Genomic DNA, 15,892 nt, shown 5'->3' on the forward strand with positions numbered 1-15,892 from the left:
GCACGAGGCACAAACCAGCTACTTTCCCACAATAGGTAGGGAGGTAAATAAGTTTCCATCCCCAACCCCTCCCCTCCCCTCCTCCTCCCTCCCCCATGCCTCATGCTCTCACTCACATCCCGGTTCTGGTGGCACTAATGAACAAGTTTTTTGCTCTAGGTCAGAAATGAAAAGTGTTTGGATATCCCACTAGATGAGAAAGCAAAAAATGAAAAGGGTCAAGGAAGTAAAACCAATGTATTTTGTAGATAGAATAATAGTTGACTAAGTTATTAATCATTCCACATATCTTTACTGGACTCTTTATATGAAAATCTCTATCAGATTTAGGAAGTTAAAAGGCTTTTAAGTTTTGGGAAATGTCATATATTGGTCACACTTTCTCAGGATAGTTTGTACTATTGCTCTTCCATAAGATACTTACCTGCTCTTTGGATCCTTGAAATAGAACTTGCATCACTAAGAGCACCATAGGATATGACTTATGACATTATGTCCAAATTATTTCAGAACCTGAGTCACATAGAATTAAATCGAGACTAAAGCATAGGGACAGGCATGCAACCCAGCTGATCCATATCGCTGTTTATACTCCGCACAAGTCTCCACCCACTCAATTTTTTTCAAACCCTATCACCACATCCTTCTATTCCTTTCTCCATCAAGTGTTTATCCAGCTTTCTCTGAAATGCATCTATGCCACTCACCACGAGTACCCCTTGCATTGGGAGTTCCACATTTTTTCCAATCTTTGTGTAAAGAAATTTCTCATGCCTATTGGATTTGTTCGTGACTATCTTATATACATGGCCCCTAATTTTTTTCTCCCCCGTAAGCGGAGTTGGCATCTCTACATCCACCGTATCAAACCCTTTCATAAATTCAAAAACCTTTAATAAGGCAATCGTCAGCCATCGTTTTTCATAGAGAAAAGAGTCCCAGCCTATTCAACCTTTCCTGGTATATTCTCTCAGTTCTGGTGTCATGCACATGAATCATTTTTGCACCTTCTCACTTTGTCCCTTTTATAGCAAGGAACCCAGAACTCTGATGTGGTCTAACTGAGGTTTGATAGAAGTTTAACATAATTGCTCTACTTTTTAAGTCCACCCCTTTAGAATTGAATATTGAGTAGAAACCAAGGCCTGAATATTCCAGTCAGTAGCAATGCTTTGGATAATATAGTTTAGAAATAATTTGGTCACAGTATCATAAGTCATATCTTATGGTGCTCTTAGTGATAAAAATTCTAGAGCAAGTAAGTATTTTATGGAAGACCAAAGCAGAACAAACTATTCTGAGAAAGTGTGACCAATGTATGACATTCTCAAAACTTAAAACCCTTTGAACTTCCTAAACCTGACAGAGATTTTCTTATAAAGAAAGAGTATAATAAAGGTACATGGAATGATTGATAACTCAGTCAACTATTATTCTGTCTACAAAATACATTGGTTTTACTTCCTTGGCCCTTTTCATTTTTTGCTTTCTCATCTAGTGGGACATCTGAACACTTTTCACTTCTGACCTAGAGCAAAAAATTTGTTCATTACAACAAAGTTCAGTGGCATTGCTGCTGGCATTGCTGCTTCCTGGAAAGTTTTTACCAACACAACGTTACTGCCCATTTCTTTTGGGATCTTCCAATCCCAGCTGAAGCAGAAATGGGCATGCAGCGTGTCCAGGCTAAGCCCAGTGGGTGAAGCAGAGACAGGGAAGGAGAGAACATGTCCCCCTTTTCCAGCACTAGCTTCCAACAGGCCCAAGTCTTTTATTGGATGAGTGTGGTTAGTGAATAGGTGATTGAATGAGTGAGTGAGTGAATGGGTAGGTCGGTGAGTAGGTAGTCAGGTTGGGTCAGTTGGGTGGTCAGGAAGTAGTTGGGTGGTCTGGGGGGTAGAATTGTCGGATCTGGGTTTGTTCAGGTTAGGTCAGGAGTAGTCGGTTGGTCAGAAGGAGTGGTCAGATCGGGGTGGGGTTGAGCGGGTGTTTGGGGGTTAGGCTGGTTAGTCGGGTGGTTAAGGGGGGACGTTGGGTGGTTAACAGCTGGTTGGGAGTTGGGGTGTGGTGGGTGTAATCGGTTTGGTGATGAAGCTGGTTGGTCATGGGGCTAGTCGGGTTGTTCGGCAGAATAGTTGAGTGGTTGGGGTACTAATTTGGTAGTCAGGGTAATGCGGGGGTAATTGGGTCAGGCCGGGGTGTTTATAATGGGTCGCCGGGGGAGTGGTTGGGCTGGGTTAATGGGGTAGTCAGGAGGTTGGGGGTTAGTTGGGTGGGCTGGGGGAGCGGTCAGGTCAAAGGTATGGTTGGGATTGGGGTAGTCAGGTTGTTGGGGAGGTAGTTGGCTGGCCAGGTGGGTAGTTGGATGGTTGGAGGTGTGGTTAAGGGTAGTAGATAAGTGGTCATGAGGGTAGCTGGGTGGATGTGTGGGTAATTGGGTGGTCAGGGAGGTGGTGGTTTTATTGGCAGTGTCGGTTGTGGAGTTACCCAGTTGTTAGACCAGGTTTTAAATTGTCTAACATTTCCAGGGTAAGTAAGTACATAAGTAAGAAGTCCAGGGTAATTTAGGTTCCCTATATCTAGCCCATGACTCTGCCCTAAGCTCAGGACCAGAGACATTCGGGGTAGATCCAGGGCAGCAGGGAATCAGCCCATCGGAAGTTTAAGCTTCCTGGGCATTTCCCATGTATGTCCGCATGCCAGGACTTCTGCAGGGTTCTCACGCACATCTCCCAACGTACACCCCATCTCCGATGAGACAGGAAGATTTGGGCTTAAGAGATCAAATGATACCAAAACTGTGAAGTTGCACATGCCAGAAAAGGAGAAAGAGGATGGGTCCCTGTACTCTCAAAAAGAGAAGACTGAGCGATGATCTAATAGAGTCCTTTACACTTATGGAACGTTTTGTTAAGGTACGCCCAATGGAGAGTCTTTTCACTTGTTGAGAAACAACAAAATTAGAGGTCTTCAATATAAGATAGTCACCAATGAATCAAATATGGAATACAGGCAAAACCTCTTTATCCAGAGAGTGGCGAGCATATGGAATTTGCTACCACGGGGACTAATGGGGGTGAATGTTATAGATATTAAGGGGGAGCAAGATAAGTATATGAGGGAGAAGGAAATAGATGATTATGCTGATGGAGTTAGATGAAAAAGGATGGGAGAAGACTCAAGTGGAGCATAAACGTTGGCATAGGCTGGTTGGGCCTAATGGTTTTCATGGTGTACATTCTATTTAATACTTTATAAAAGCTCTGAGACTCTGTCATTTACTGCAATTTTTCACTTAATGATGATATACTTCTCAGATAAAAATGCAATAAGTTGATACAAAATAATTTTAGCACAAAATTGCCTAGTTTACAGGAGATGGTCAGAGAATATGCTTTTACAAATCACTCTGTCACATTCTGATAACTAAATCTATTATTCCTCCTGCACATTTGGCCATAGCTCATATGAATGACTGATTGCACTTGTTCAGCAATGAGAAGTTGAAAAAAATTTTGTGTTTTTAATGTGTGGATACTATTGTTTTTGTAAAATAGGAAGTTTGTCAGTGCTGACAAGCATTTCATTAGCAATAATTTGCGAGAGCCATCTGTTTCTCATTTGTAATCTAGAGGGAAATAAATTAGGCTTGGTGTGTTTAATCATTTAGCTCTTGTCATTAGGACTGCAGCAGAAGCGAGGGCCACAGTGCTGGACACAACTTTGCAAATCGCAAAGATTATTTTTTTGAGCTAGACCAATGAGCCACAAAAACATTTGTCCGTAATGTAAAATTTGAAGGAAATCTGTTATCCCAAAATTTATATTCTTGTTAAATTAGGGTTAGATTAATTTTCAGTTTAATCCTGGGGGAACATATTTTGAAAATAGAAGCTTTGTCAATGTTGACAATCTTCCTGGGCAGTCACTTGACGATGGTTTCTAGTAAGACAAACGCCATAATAGGGGCTGAACACCAGCAAGGAGTCAATGATCCAAGAAGAAGTAAAAGAATGATATGGTAAAAACCAGCTTCAGTTTGCTCATGCTTACATCTTTTTGAGTAGGGTTGTGCTAAATTCCAACAACAACCAGGATCAACTCAGACTAAAAATTGTACTGATGTTTCACCTTGGTGAATCTAAGGAAATTGACATATTAAGATAGGTGACTAAATCTTTGATCAAAGGGGCAGGTTTTAAGAATGGTCTTAAGGGGGAAAAGTAAGGTTTAGAGAGGGGATTCCAGAAGTTAAGGCCTAGATGGCTGAAGGCACAAGAACCAGTGGTGGAAAGAAGGGCTGTTGAATTCACATGAGGACAAAGTTGGGGGAATGCAGGAGAATAAGCAGAGGCCAGACAGAACAGAACAAGCTGCTAGAAGAGGGAGGAGAGGGTTCTCAGCAGGAGGCCATATGCACCAGGGTATTCGGGGAGCAATTCTCCTACCTGAACACCAGTGACAGCCAATGTTTGAGAAGTCTCCACTTCAGTAAGAAAGTCAACCCTGAATTTTGCCAACTGTTGCAGCTAGAATTCCAGCCCCAGAACAGGGAAAGGACCACATTGCCAGTGACTGCAAAGGTGACTGTGGCTATGAACATTTATGCATCTAGCTCCTTCAAGGCTGCTTGCTGAAGATATTATCAACATTCCCCAGTTTGTAGCTCACTGTTGTGATTCAACCCACCTCCTCATGGGCAATTAGGAATGGGCAGTAAATGCTGTCCTTGCCAGTGACACCTACGTTCCTTGAATGAATAAAAGAAAGGGAGGTCACTGAGGCTTCCTGTTCAGAAAGAGTTAATTCAATTTCAACCCTTCTTGCCAGAGACAAACAGCCAGAATAGGCACAAGAGTATCAATGGTTTGCAGGCTTCCTCATGGTGTAGGGAGCCATTGATTGCAGGGATATTGCTTTGCAAGTGCCACATGCCAATTCTGTCCTACACCAGGACCAAAAGGAATTCCAATTCCTCAATTTGCAGCTCATGTGCATCTCATTATGCAGGTCAAGATTCCTTATCCTGGTACCCATGATGCTTTCCTTCTGCAATAATCTGCTGTGCCAGTTCTATTTCGCCACTGCAAACCAAAGGATGGCTACTGGGCACCTTAACTATCTCTGGTGGAATGATTCACGACCTCAATTTGCAACTCAAATGTACATGGGCAGCATGCTTACAGTGAGCCATGCTGCCACAGGAATTGTGACAGAGATGGCTATTGGCAAGCTAAAACAATGATTCCGCTGCCTGGGCCATTCTAGAGGAGTACTCGCAGTACTCGCTGAGCAGGTCCCAAGATTTATGGTGGTCTGCTGTATTTTGCATAACTGTACCACCATGTGGAAACAGCCCTTGCCACCAGCTATACATGAAAAGCTAAGAAGCAGGAGCACAAGGATGGGGCCAAGGAGGAATAGGCTACAACCCAGGCAATTCCTCTTTCTCTTGATGTACAGGAAGAACTACTTCAAGTGCAATGACCATAACCTCAAATGCAGTTTCACATTCACCTATCGTCCACACTCCTTACTTTATCTTTCTCGCTGACTGCCACATAATCTCTGGGCCAGAAGGTAAAAGTAACAGCCAACACAAAATAAACATTCCAACCCAAATTTATAACTGAAAACATTTCCATATTGCACATAAATTTAAACTAATCATGCTTGTGCAATTCCTTAATGCCTTTCTTTTGAGTGCCTTCGCCTGTCCTAGCACTCCAACACGGTTGCAGCATGGCCGGAGGATGGCTGCTGACTTTGATCGGCAGAGCTGGGGATGAGCTTGCAGGATGACCTTGAGGATCTTTGAGCCTAGAAGGCCCGGCCTCAGCATACACACAAGCAGCCAGGTGGACAAAACAAGGGCACTGATGGAGCAGGCAGTGATAGGAGCATGAATGCCAACATCCTGAGAGAGGACAACAGGCCTGTGCTCCACAGAGCCACTGTCACGCCCCTGGGGCTTTGCCTCAGCAATCCTAGTAACGTTCTAGAGGAAGGGTTACTGGACTGCTGTGATACCCTGCAAGTCCGTTTGAATACTGGTATCCAGAGCCATGATGGCAACGGCCTGAGTTTGCATGAGCGGAGATGGAATGTCTGCACTGATAATTTTGCTGGAAGCTGCTTGTTCTGCAATGGAATTTTGAGGCATCGACTTTAGGCGACTGCATCATGATTGGGTCCACAAGTATGTCGATGAAGTTAGTCACCGGTCCTTGCTAGAAAAGTTGGATGCCTTGCTTTGTGGATCTCCCTGTGCCAAACTACTGTTGGACTGCTCCATACACTTTGACATAGAGCACAAGCTTTCTGGCAGGCTTCCTCATACACCAAGCATTCAGATGTGTAAGCCCATTAGCCTTTTCTGTAGCCTGGCCCACTAAAGCCCTCATCAGAGTCTGCTGAGGCAGAGCTTGTATGCAACCTCTGACAAGCTGGCACCTGTGCTATCCTTGCCCCCACTCTGCCTGCAGGTCATAAGTGCCCAGTATCTTATCACATGCAGACCCAGGCTCTATGCTATCTTCCACGATGTGAGTGTGAAATCATGTAACATTGGGTGGGATTTTCCACACCCGCCCACCGCCGGGATTTTCCGGTCCCACTGCAAGCCAATGGCCTTCTGGCTGGGGCGCCGCCTCACCCAAGGCGGGTCCCACCCACAATGGGGCCAGAAACTCCCGGCCATTGTGCTTTCATTATCACTGTCCTCTTGGTCTTCATCCACTGTCTGTGACCATGGCCATTCTTGGGTATCTGAAAGGGAAAAGGGACAAGAGCAAGGCTATCGTGAGCGGAGAGGGGAAAGTCAGAGGTGCATGGATACACCATCTGTAGCTTGTAAGTCAGGACAGATTGTGGAATCAGAGTTGCAGGATGTGAGAAGGAAGATAAAGTGTGAGGATACAGTCATCTTCAATGGATTTTGCCCTGCCACTGGCCATCTTGTAATGGCCATCTCCTCCATGGGAGTGGGGAAAGTCAAACACTATTTTCTGCAACACATTGATATTCCCCAACACCTATTTTTGAGATGACACCAAAGCACAGATTTCTTGTACTGGGATCTATTTCATAAGTAGAATTAAGAAATTTTGGACTAGATTTTGGATCAGATGGGAGAATGTATAAGAATACATGGGTGGTGGCGAGCCTTCATGCTCATTAAATGTTAAAACTGTAGTCTTCCCCACTGGCACAGATTGAGGCACAACACATTTTAGTGTAATTGATTTCACTCACACTTAGATTAACAGAAATATAACCCATGCATTTGGGTGATGTGGTTGTCATGGTTGAATAGCAAGGAGTGTGTGTAAGGTTTGAGATGTGTGAGGCTTGTAACATTACTAATTGTGCAAAAGTGTGGTGAATTAAGATAAGATAATAATAATAATACTGCTCAGTAAGATAAGAGCCCATGGTGTTAGAGGCAAGGTACTAGCATGGATAGAAGATTGGCTGTCTGGCAGGAGGCAGAGAGTGGGGATAAGGGGGTCCTTCTCAGGATGACGGCCGGTGACTAGTGGAGTTCCGCAGGGGTCAGTGCTGGGACCACAACTTTTCACTTTATACATTAATGATCTAGATGAAGGAACTGAGGGCATTCTGGCTAAGTTTGCAGATGATACAAAGATAGGTGGAGAGACAGGTAGTATTGAGGAGGTGGGGAGGCTGCAGAAGGATTTGGACAGGTTGGGAGAATGGGCAAAGAAGTGGCAGATGGAATACAACGTGGGGAAGTGTGAGGTCATGCACTTTTGTAGGAAGAATGGAGGCATAGACTATTTTCTAAATGGGGAGAGAATTCAGAAATATGGAGGGCAAAGGGACTTGGGAGTCCTAGTCCAGAATTCTCTTAAGGTTAACTTGCAGGTTGAGTCGGTAGTTAGGAAGGCAAATGCAATGTTGGCATTTATTTCGAGAGGACTAGAATATAAAAGCAGGGATGTGCTGCTGAGGCTTTATAAGGCTTTGCTCAGACCACATTTAGAATATTGTGAGCAATTTTGGGCCCCATATCTCAGGAAGGATGTGCTGGTCCTGGAGAGGGTCCAGAGGAGGTTCATGAGAACGATCCCAGGAATGAAAGGCTTAACATATGAGGAACGTTTGAGGACTCTGGGTCTATACTCAATGAAGTGTAGAAGGATGAGGGGGGATCTGATTGAAACTTACAGAATACTGAAAGGCCTGGATAGAGTGGATGTGGGGAAGATGTTTCCATTAGTAGGAGAGACTAGGATCTGAGGGCACAGCCTCAGAGTAAAGGGAAGACCTTTTAGAACAAAGATGAGGAGAAACTTCTTTAGCCAGAGAGTGGTGAATCTATTGAATTCATTGCCACAGAAGGCTGTGGAGGCCAGGTCATTGAGTGTATTTAAGACCGAGATAGATAGGTTCTTGACTGGTAAGGGGATCAAAGGTTATGGGAAGAAGGCGGGAGAATGGGATTGAGAAACTTATCAGCCATGATTGAATGGCGGAGCAGACTCGGTGGGCCGAATGGCCTAATTTCTGCTCCTATGTCTTATGGTCTTATGGTCTAATTATATGAATGAGACCTGATTGATAGAGATTATTGGTAAGTGAGTGATGGGGGTTAGGTGAATTGAGAAGTGTCTGAGACACATGGTAGGATAAGACATTTGAAAATGCATTCACTGACCTTGACCACTCGCGTCAGCTCATTACACTTCTTGTGGCACTACACTTAGATCCATGGGGCTGTACTTTTGTCATTGGCCCCCATGGCTATTTTCTCTCGCTGGATGGCATCCTGGCTCCCTGCGGATATAGTACGTCTATGCTTCTTGTCATCTCTTTAACCAAAACCTGTATTGTAGCATCGGAAAACCTGAGTGCCCGTGTTCTCCAACTGTTCTTTTTTTCCTTTCCTAGGTTAGATTCAGCTGACAAAGGCCTGCTCCAGCCACAATGCCCCCTGCCTTTAAGCAGTGCAGGCTAGCTTTAGGGAGTGCTTACAGGGAGTCCTTTGCTAATGTATTCAGCCAGTGAAATACATGGTTAGCTCTGGCTGCATGCAGAAATCCTGATGGTGAGCAGGCAGCTCAAGGATGCTATACTGTTTGCATTACACTGGACAGGCAAGTGTTAGGAACATAGGAACATAGGAACAGGAGAAGGCTATTCAGCCCATCGAGCCTGCTCTGCCATTCTGTACAATCATGGCTGATTGAACACTTCAATGCTTTTACCCACAGTATCCCCATAACCCTTTACGTTATTGTTAATCAGAAACCTATCAATCTCTACCTTAAACATTCTCAAAGACTGAGCTTCCATGGCCCTCTGGAGTAGCGAATTCCAAAGATTCACAACCCACTGAGTAAATAAATTTCTCCTCATCTCAGACCTAAGTGGCTTCCCCTTTATTTTGAAATGGTGTCCCCTGGTTCTAGACTCCACAACCGGGGGAAACGTCTTACCTGCATCTACCCAGTCTATCCCTTTATGTGTTTTGTAGGTTTCAATGCGAGCACCTCTCATTCTTCGAAACGATAGAGAATACAGGCCCAGTGTCTTCAATCTCTCTTCATAAGACAGTCCCGCCATTCCCAGAACAAGTCTGGTGACCCTTCGTTGCACTCCCCCTATGGCAATAGTATCCTTTCTGAGGTAAGGGGACCAAAACTGCACACAGCGCTCCAGGTGCGGTCTAACCAAGCTTCCATACAATTGAAGCAAGACTTCACTACTCCTATACTCAAATCTTCTTGTGATAAAGGCTAACATTCCATTAGCCTTCCTAATAGCTTGTGCACCTGCATGTTTGCCTTCAGTGACTTATGGACAAGGGCACCAAGTCCCTTTGTACATGTACACTTTCTAATCTCTTACCAGTTAGGAAATACTCTGCACATCTGTTCCTTCTACCAAAGTAGATAAATTCACATGTTTCCACATTATATTTCATCTGCCATGTTCTCATCCCGGTCCATTTAAATATTGAGGAAGGCGGGCAGACAGCGAAATCAGCTGTCTGCCTGCCGACCTGTCAATGGCCAATTAAGTCCATTGACAGGCTAATTAAGGTAGTTAAATGCCCTGCCCATCCAACCTTAAGGCAGGCGGGCAGGCCAGGAACCCCAGCGGACTTTTGATAATACATGAAACCTCATCCACTGGCGGGATGAGGTTTCATGTCGGTTTTTAAAAATTTTAATAAAGTTTATGTGCTTCTTAGTAACATGTCCCATCTTGTGTGACATTGTTAGGGTTAGGGTTAGGGTTAGGGTTAGGGTTAGGGTTAGGGTTAGGGTTAGGGTTAGGGTTTAAAGTTTTTTAGAATGTCAGTAATCTCCCTGAGACAGCACTTAGTCTCAGGGAGCAGTGCGCTCTTTCGCGCACTTTGACAGTTGGGGAATCTCTCTCCCCACCCTGCACAGGAAGAGCATAACGCTTCCCGCCGGGCAGCCCTGCTGGGCGGGCCTTAATTGGCCCACCCACTTAAAATGGCTGCGGGGCCCACTTCAGCGGCAGAGTTCAGCTACCCACCCGCCGCCGAGCCAGTGGGGCCCGCCCGCCAACCTAGGGCAAAATTGTGTCCATTATGTTTGGTCCCCACATCCAAATCTTTGATATATATTGTGAACAGCTGGGGCCCAAGTATTGATCCTTGCGGTACCCTACTAGTCACAGCCTGCCAATGCGAGAATGACCCCATTATTCCTGCTCTCTGCTGTCTGTCTGTTAGCCAATCCTTAATGCCAATTTATTGCCTCCCATCCCATGTGCTTTTATTTTGCTAATCAACCTCCGGTGGGGGACTTTATCAAAAGCCTTCTGAAAATCCAAGTATACTATGTCCATCGACTCTCCTTTATCAATTTTGTTAGTAACATCCTCAAAAAACTCCAACAAGTTCATCAAACATGATTTTCCATTCACAAATTCATGCTGACTATGCCCAATCAGATTATGATTATCCAAGCATACATTTATCACATCCTTTATAATAGATTCTAGCATTTTCCCTACTACTGATATGAGGCTAACAGGTCTGTAGCTCCCCATTTTCTCCCTCCCTCCCTTCTTAAAAGTGGGGTGACATTTGCTACCTTCCAATCTTCAGGAACCATTCCAGAATCTATAGAATTTTGGAAAATGAGCACCAATGCATCCACTCTCTCTATAGCAACCTCCTTCAACACTCTGGCATGCAGAATATCAGGTCCCTGGGACAATTCAACTTTCAGTCCCATTAATTTCTCCATTACAACCTTCTTACTTATGTTAATTTCTTTCAATTCCTCATTCTCCCCAATCCCTTAGATCTCTAAATCTGGGAGATTTCCTGTATTTTCCTCAGCAAAAACAGACACAAAGTAATCATTTAGCTTCTCTGCCATTTCTCTATTCCCCATTATGAATTCTCCTGACTCTTCCTGCAATGGACTCACATTTGCCTTAGCCAAATGTTTCCTTTTTACACACCTATAGAAGCTTTTACAGTCTGTTTTTGTTTTTTTTGCTAGATTGCATTCATATTCTATTCTCCCTTTCTTTACCAGTTTCTTGGTCTTCCTTTGCTGCATTCTAAAAACCTCCCAATCCTCAGGTTTACTACTACTTCGGGCAACTTTATAAACCTTTTCTTATAACCTTATACAATTCTTAGCTTTCTTTACCAGCAATGGTTGACTGACTTTTTTTGGGTTTTTGCACTTTGAAGGAATGTATAGTGCTGTAAGCTATGTAATGGTTCTTTGAGGACTATCCATTGCCTATGTACAGTCATACCTTTTAATGCATTTTCCCAATCCGCCTCAACCAATTTGTTTCATGCCCTCATAATTTCCTTCATTCAACATTTACACCCTTGCTTCAGAGTGAACTACCTCATTTTCAAACATAATGTAAAATTCTATCATATTGTGGTCATTCATCCCTAAAGGTCCTTTCACAACAAGATTATTAATTAGCCCTTTTGCATTACATAATAAGATGGTTCATCGCACATTGCAATCACTCCGCCCACTTTTAGGGCTATCCAATTTAGCCCTTTGTGAATTTTAAATTTTGGGTAATGGTTAAGAAATAAAAATAATCACAAGATTGTAGATGTTTGTGCCAGCATCACGCTTTAATTATACCAGAATAAGTTATGCAAGACTACAGCAGACTCATTGGTTAAGTAAATATAAAAACAGAAAATCTTGGAATTCTGGTATAATGCAAAATGTTGGAAAACGCTGGCTTAACAGGCATGTTTTTTTCACGAACAAAATGCACTGTTTGCTTTTATCTGTTCTCATTGTCACTGCTAAGATTAACATTCCCATCACCTCCTCAATTCCATCTCATCATTGCGTCCGCTGTCTTGTTTGGAACATTCTCTCCAACTGCTACCTGAGCCGTTACTTCTAGACAAATGGTCATTTGCCATCGAATACATATAACTGAATCAAAGCAGTTGTCACTTGTGGATTGGGTCTAACACAGACTATTACTATGTTGATCTTGAAACCCATTATTATGTAGTTATTCACACTAGCATCCTCTCACAGTCCAGGGGCCAGAAATTAATTAAGACATTTAGCTGCTGAGATTTTAGTTCCGGGCTGTCCAACTTGCAGTCCGAGGGCTAAATACAATTCCTTGAGCTTCAGCTATCTAGAACTTGAAGCCCAAGGAAACACAGTTCTAATTGCACTTACATTTCTTTTTCGTTGTTTAGTTTAAATGTTGTAGAAGTTTGAATGGGTTGGTTTTAATTGTGTTTCCTCATCAGAAAATACAACTCCAGTCAAAACATTAAGAGCAACATTTTCCCCCCGTTGGGGGGAAGTTCAGAAGCGAGCGTGGACGGGAGGCCCTCCGATCGGCGCCTCCAATTGGGGGCGCGCCACCATTTTTCGTGGGCGGGCCAATTAAGGCCCGCCCAGCATGACATCTGCAAGGAAGCGCTATGTGGGCATGCGCACAAAGGAGTGCACCAATCTCCCTGAAACTAAGTGCTGCCTCAGGGGAATCGGTTCCCAAAGTGAAAAAGTTATTCTGTGGAAAATTTCATTTACCATCCATGTCCCCTCATGGGACAATGTCGCATGAGTTGGTATATGGACATAACTTTAAGCAAAAGTGAACCTTGATTTTTTAATTCAGTCATGAAACCTCATCCCACCCGTGGATGAGGCTTCATCCTTTTTCAGGTGGCCGCCAGCACTCCCAACCTGCCCACCAACCTTAAGTTTGGACTAGCAGATCCACTAATTGGTTTAATTACTTATTGAATGACCTCAATAGGCCGTTGACAGGTCGGCGGGCACACAGCTCCTTGTGCTTCAGCTATCTAGAACTTGAAGCCCAAGGAAACACAGTTCTAATTGCACTTACATTTCTTTTTCGTTGTTTAGTTTAAATGTTGTAGAAGTTTGAAAGAGTTGGTTTTAATTGTGTTTCCTCATCAGAAAATACAACTCCAGTCAAAACTGGACTGTGCTGTTGGCCAAAACAGGAATCTTCAGCCAAAACAAATGTGCTGCGCTCCTGCCAACCTGAAAATGCAAATGATGCGGGGTGACGTCGGGAGTTCCGCCAGACACCATCCCGCGTCATTTTACGTGACAGCAAGCAGGCCCCACCCCTGTTCACCGAAGGGAAAATTTTTCCCTAAGAGTCTGCAACATGAAATATCTGCTACTTCAGGGTGGTACAGATTTAAAATTTATAAGTGGCCTCTAAGGCTCTATGGCACGCATCTGTGAGATTCGTGAAGATTAAAATTTGGATACCCTTGCTCTCATTTGCTGTCCTTATCGCAGACAAGAGAAGCAATTGTTTTAATGAATCTTTGTGGTCCAGACATTTTCCTCTCATGACACACATTAAAAAGATTGCAAAATTATAGAATGGTATAGCACAAAAAGCCTTTTGCCCCATCATGCCTGTCTTTGGCAGAGCTCACCAATTAGCTTCATACCACACTTTTTCTCCATAGACCTGTAATTATTTTTCTTTCAAGTATATATCCAACTCTTTTTTGAATGTTATTATTGAATGTGCTTCCGCCACCCTTTCAGGCATTCCAGACAACAACAAAACGCTGTATAAATAAATGTTTCCTCATGTTGCCTCTGGTTCTTTTTCCAACCACCTCAAATCTGTGTCCTTTGATTACCAATCCTTCTACCGCTGGTAATATTTCACTTTATTAACTCTATCCAAACCATTCATGACTTTGAGCACCTCTATTCAATCTCTTAATCTTCTCTGCTCCAAAGGGGATTACCACAGCTTCTCCTGTCTTTCCTACACAACTGAAGTCCATGTCCTGGTACCATTCTCGTAAATCTCCTCTGCACCTCTCCAGGGCTCTGAAATCCTTCCTACAGTCTGGTGCCCAGAATTGGACACAATACTCCAGCTGAGCCTATCCAGTGTTTTGTAACAGTTTAACAAAACGTCCTTGCTTTTGTATCCTATGCCTCTATTAATAAAGCCAAGGATCCAGGTGCTTTTTTTTAAGTCTTCGCAACTTAAATTTTCAAGGGTTTGTGTACAATAGCCTCCAGATCACTCTGCTCCTACACCCTCTTTAAAATTGCACCATTTAGTTCAAAATATATCACTACACACTTCATTGCATTAAATTTCGTCCGTTTCTTGAATGCACATATGCTATCTATGTTGGAGAGGATTTATTTAATCATTTTCCTCCTGACTGTCTTGTCTCAGAAAAACATATATTTAGTTTCTGCTTCAAACGGGGATTGCATTGGTATTATTTTATCATTCAGGTATCACCTTTGACCCATCTGCTAACACACCAATCCAAATTATCTTGCATCCCATGAAATCCATTAGAGTAGGAAGGCATAAACTTAGCTCTCTGGGAGCTATTTGATTCATTAATTCAATACAGGTCTCTCTGATATTCTGGCATGTTAGCATTAAAGTCTGTTCATGGTAATTAAGTATTTAGTTTAGAACCAAGCTCATTGTATTCCATGTAGTACTGAGGCTGAGACACAATCTTGATGAGCACGAATACTCGTTAAACTGCAGAAAAATTAATGCATAGAATTCGAACAGGCTGCTTTGTAAGAGCATATGTTATCAATGACCAAGTTCTGGAGTACTGCAGGCACTTCCATTTATTTCCAAAGGCTATGTCTGTGTGTTGAATTGAATAGTCATTTACACAATTAAATTCAGGCTTCAAGGGACTGGAAATTTCTGATATTCTCATCATTCACCATACAGAAATACGATCATTGTCAGCCTCTAAACCTCACTGATTCTCATTAGACTTCGTGTCAAAAGCCAGCTAGATTTCTTATAACATCACAATAGAGAAAACCTATTTGACAATGCAACCCTTCTGCAGCTTTCACATTTCATTACAGCTCCTTACTTCAGCAGGTTGATGATTATATCTTTGTACCGCTCCCCAAGAACAGTAAATCCTTCCGAAATTTTCACATGAGACATGACAACTAGAAAACTCAGCAACAGTGCTCCATCATGTTTTTAAGCAGCCTTCCTTGAATACTATTAATTCTCAGTGTTTTGTCCTTCAGTTACTTGACCACTCAATCTATATCGCTCTTATCAAATCAGATGCTAGTCCTCCATTGATGGCGTTCTGGATTGCTTGGATGGGTGGGAATAATCACACTTCAACAATTAATTGAAATATTTGTCTTTCCTCATTTATCTTGGTCAATAATAGCTTTCATTGCTTGTCTCATGTCCTCCTGTTTGGTGGTTTTTCCTGCTGAGATATTCATGGTGACTTGGAATATTCTTTTTTCATGCCTTTTCAACAAGATCTTTTTTTATATTTGTTATTGCCAACCCAAACACACTTATTTTTCTCAGAATTACTGGTTCAGGTTAAATTATGATTTCAAGG

Source organism: Cetorhinus maximus, chromosome 21 (assembly GCF_964194155.1).
Source record: "Cetorhinus maximus chromosome 21, sCetMax3.hap1.1, whole genome shotgun sequence".
Classification (NCBI taxonomy): Eukaryota; Metazoa; Chordata; class Chondrichthyes; order Lamniformes; family Cetorhinidae; genus Cetorhinus; species Cetorhinus maximus.